The sequence below is a fragment of the Octopus bimaculoides genome, chromosome 9 (assembly GCF_046866305.1).
Source record: "Octopus bimaculoides isolate indiv1 chromosome 9, ASM4686630v1, whole genome shotgun sequence".
Lineage (NCBI taxonomy): Eukaryota > Metazoa > Mollusca > Cephalopoda > Octopoda > Octopodidae > Octopus > Octopus bimaculoides.
In genome coordinates, this window is record NC_142936.1 from 5,758,959 (window position 1) to 5,763,958 (window position 5,000).

Consider the following 5,000-nt stretch of genomic DNA (forward strand, 5'->3'; position numbering starts at 1 on the left):
ATATATAACATAAATATATAATTATATGCATATATATATAAATGTATATATATATATATATATATATATATATATATATATATATATATATATATATATAAATATATATGTATATGTATATATGTATATATATGTATGTATATATGCATATATATATATGCATGTATATATACATAAATGTATATATATATACATATATGTATACATACATATATGTATGTATATATATGTATATGTATGTATATGTAGGTACATGTGTGTGTGAATATATATGTGTGTGTATATATACATATGGGCATGTGTGTAAATATTTCTATATTACATGGTAGTATGTATGCATATATATGTATATATATTTTTGAAACTTCCTTTCGTCATTCAGTTTTGCACTTGCATGTGTGTGTGTGTGTGTGTGTGTGTGTGTGTGTGTGTGTATATCTATGCAGAATTCTTTCTTTCTTTCTTTCGTTGCTATGATGGCTGTTGTGTTACCATAGAAACCAGATTGACGTCTCTGAAAATGCGACCAATTGTGTGTGTGTGTATGAATGTAAAACTATGTGAGTGTGGATATTTGAATGTATTTATACCCCACCACCTCCAACCGTTGACATTATTTCAGAGATGTGGGAGCAGGGCCTTGCACAGGGACAATGCCCTACAGATTTATGTACAAGGCAGGCTTATAAACTAGCGTTATCTCGGGTCAAACTCCCTGAATAACATGGTGTACATCTTAACAGGGGTTTACTATGAAACCCATTTGAAATCAACACATTCTCTGAATTTTTACGTTTGTGTGAGTTCTTAGTGTGTCCCTTTTACCTTCCATTTGTATTAGTTATTGAACAGCGGCCATGCTGGGGCAACACCTTGATTGGTTTTAGTCAAATAAATTGACCCCAGTAGACAGATAGATAGATGATGGATGGATAGATGATGGATGGATAGATAGATAGATAAATAGATAGATGATGGATGGATAGATGATTTAATGGATAGATAGGTAGATAGATAGATGATGGATGGATGGATAGATAGATAGATGATGGATAGATAGATAGATAAATAGATGGATAGATAAATAGATGGATAGACAGACAGTCAGACAGATAAATAGATAGATGAATAGATGGATAGATAGATAAATTGATTAATACACACACTGCATGTATAAAAAAAGTACATATTCAATTTATTTAGTAACCTGACATTAGCCCCTGTGATCCCTACATCCAATTTCACAACTGTTACCACAAGTGTCAGATCAGATACAAAGAGAGTATAAAATACCGTTCTCACATTTTCTATCTCAATTTAGCATACTTCACTTACACTGTCCTGCTGTTGTTGTTGTTGTTATTTAGCCCTGAAGTCAATTAGATAATTAATTAGTAGTCCATATACACATGTCTGCCAATGTAAATATTCGGTTATTTCTTAACATAACTTCCCTTTACAACAAATATAATTAACAAATGCTCCCTAGCTGCTCTAACTTCGTATTTGTCCCATCCATATGGGAGAATACATTCAGTTTCTCTTTCTAATTTGGAAAACACAGAACATCTGTTAATAGTAACAAATTAATTAGTGTTCAATATTCTCATGTAGTTGAAATAACCATTCTTTTCTCGTACAACACAACATTTTGCTGCAATGAGTGCAGTTGCCTGGTGCCATCTAACCATTCTATGCTTGTATACATATCTTATATAACCAGGACATCTTGGAGAAGGATCTATTTTTAATCAGAAGCAAGATTCTGTTGCCGTTTATATATTCTTCTAGTCTCTCTTTTATTCTTTCACTTGTTTCAGTCATTTGACTGTGGCCATGCTGGAGCACTGCTGTTAATCGAACGAATCGCCCCCCCCCCCCACACAGGACTTATTCTTAGTAAGCCTAGTACTTATTCTATTGGTCTCTTTTGCCGAACTGCTAAGTTACGGGGACATAAACACAAGCGTCGGTTGTCAAGCAATGGTGGGGGGTGGGCAAACACAGACACACAAACACATACCCATGCATATATACATATAAACACACCACACACACATATGACAGGTTTCTTTCAGTTTCTGTCTTCCAAATCCACTCACAAGGCTTTGGTCAGCCCAAGGCTATAGTAGAAGACACCTGCCCAAGGTGCCATGCAGTGGGACTGAAACAGGAACCATGTGGTTGGTAAGCAAGCTACTTACCACACAGCCACTCCTGCGCCTACGGTGGTAAGTTATCATAAATTTAAAACACTGTTTTTTCCCCCATATGCAGAGAATCCAGAACCACATTATTCAATGTGTCCTTCTTTTCTAAGATGCTAGGATGTAATCTGAGGTAGATTTGGCTGCTATTTCTAGCAAATTGAGCAACCATTTAGTGGTGGTGTCACAACGACCTACTCCAGTTTACATAACTGATCAGTGATTGAGAGGTTAAAATACTCGACCTCTCTTCATAATACCACATGCTCCTAAGTTCAGACACCACAATTATCATTTGCATTTCACTCTTGAACAGAGCACCGAACTCTGCTTGTTACATTTTGCCTGGCTAAACACGAAATAATCTTCCACTCCTACTTCACAGTTGAGTGGTTCAAGACAGAACAAGCATCCATCTGTTAAGCACAATTGTTCCAACAAATAAACTGTCCCACTCGTGCAAGCATGAAAAGAAAAAAAACAAATGCTGGAGAATGAAAATGATTAATAAATATGGGTGCAAGCACATGGCTGTGTAGTAAGAAGCTTGCTTGCCGACCACATGGTTCTGGGTTCAGTCCCACTGTGTGACATCTTGCGCAAATGGAAACTGGTTAATGGAAACTGGAAGGAGCTCATGAGTGTGTGCGTGTGTGTGTGTGTGTATTTGTATGTATACAAACACGTTTGCACAAGCATACACACACACACACACACACACACACACACAACAACAAGATTCTTTCAGTTTCCATCAGCCTAATCCACTCTCAAGGTATTGGTCAGCATAAAGGCTACAAGAGAGGACACTTACCCAGTCCCATGCAGTTCAGAACTGAACCCAGAACCATGCAGTCGGGAAGCAGATTTCTTTCCACACAAATATTCTTCATAGAGACATCATTAAATAACTGTCTGTCACACACACACACACACACACACACACACACACACACTGAATTATATCATTTATAATATTTCTGTAATTTACTGTTCTGTTTGTTTTCTTCATAAACAAAGACAAGCCACTGTAAATACCATGGTTGATATTCTCTCTAATTACTTCCAGCCAAAACAGTATTAGCGTGGAAAAAGGGATGGGAAATGAAATGAACACTATATATATATATATATATATATATATATATATATATATATATGAGGAGGTGCTGAAATGTTCCTGGCTTTGGGTAAAAGAAAATACAGGAGGATCAGTTAATGATTTTATTCAACATATTCCCCTCTCAGATTCACATATTTATTGCAGCAGTCCTTCAGTTTTTCTAAGCCCTGTAAAAAGAACTTGGAAGGTTGGGCCTCCAGTAAGGCCTTTCACAATACCCTTAAAGCCAGGAACTTTTCAGCTTTTCAGGACCCCCTCATATAAATATATATATATATATATATAAATATATATATATATATATATCAACACACAAGAACATTCATGGATAAACATAGAGTATATAATAATCTCTATGCATACTGATACACACACACACATATGTAAAAACATAAGCAAGTATGGAAGAGTGGATGTTAAAATGATGAAGATGATGATGGTGATATATATATCTATATATATACACACACACACATGTATAAATGTGTAAGAAAAAATAAGACATACACTGTTACCAACATGCATTCGTATGCACACACCGAAAGTGTAAGAGTGAGAGAATAAAATGCTGAAAAAACCCCCAGAAGCAGTATGTTAAATGTAGAACGTTCAGTGAACTAATAGCATCAATAGAATGGTTTAGAGAAGAAAGAACTGGAAATTAGTATAACAGTGCCATTTGTATTTTGGAAAATTTATCATTGAAAGATAATTTACAATACCACAGAATGGAGCCGTAGTTAATTAAAATAAATAATCAAGAAAATTGTTTCCAACTGGTTTATATTGTGTAGCGTTTCTCTCTACCTGTTTACACAATTACATTTATCTCTATGCGCAGCTATTCCGATTCATTTATCACTGATATCGGATAATGCATTTGGTCGCTGATTGAGACTCTTTGGAGCTGCCTGAATTCCTTTGGTACCAGAATGCTTTGAAGGATTATGGGTTACCATTGGCTGGATTTCATATCCAATGAATGACTCTCCTCAGAAACTCAGATATATGTCCTGTTACTTGTCTGATCTGGGAGTGCCAGCTCAGGCTGTTTGGTCATGTTGCTCAATCTTCTGAATCAGACCCTACTCACTGTGTTCGCTTCTTCACAGCGGATCTGGCTGAGTTGGTGGCTTGTGTTAGATGACCACATGCCATATGGTTACAGCAGGTGAAGATGGGGACTGACTGAGACTTTGCTAGATGGGTCACCCGAGAGGACCCAGGAATATATAGACAAAGGATGAAAGGCAAAGTCGACTTCAGCGGAATTCAACTTTGCCTTTCATCCTTTCGGAGTCGATAAATTAAGTACCAGTTGCTTACTGGGGTCAATCTAATTGACAGCACCCCCCACTCGCCCAAAATTTCTGGCCTTGAGTAGAAAAGAATATCATATTAATAATGACACATTATCAATATAATATCGATCTATTATATAAACTAAAACCCATATTGATTTTTTCGAATAATTCTTTTTGCAAATATCAATAATCCCCTCTCATTGTTTACTGTCTGTCTGTGTGTCTGTCTGTCTTTCTGTCTGTTTCTGTTTTCTAATATTTTTATCTTTCTTTAAGGTGCCCTTGTGGCAAATAAATTCAAGTTATTTTGCTTTTTTTTTTTAAGATTTGATAATTAAAAACAGAAAATAATGGAAAGTAAACAAA

At 35.7% G+C, this 5,000-nt stretch overlaps 2 protein-coding genes across 6 annotated transcripts in view; one reads left to right on the forward strand and one right to left on the reverse strand.

Moving 5' to 3' along the window:
- Window positions 1-5,000, reverse strand: part of LOC106878116 (UPF0415 protein C7orf25 homolog) — a 258,033-nt gene that overhangs the window by 200,011 nt on the left and 53,022 nt on the right. The gene's annotated exons all lie outside the window — the stretch shown is intronic.
- The window catches only part of LOC106878202 (uncharacterized), a 129,400-nt gene that overhangs the window by 121,839 nt on the left and 2,561 nt on the right, over window positions 1-5,000 (forward strand). The gene's annotated exons all lie outside the window — the stretch shown is intronic.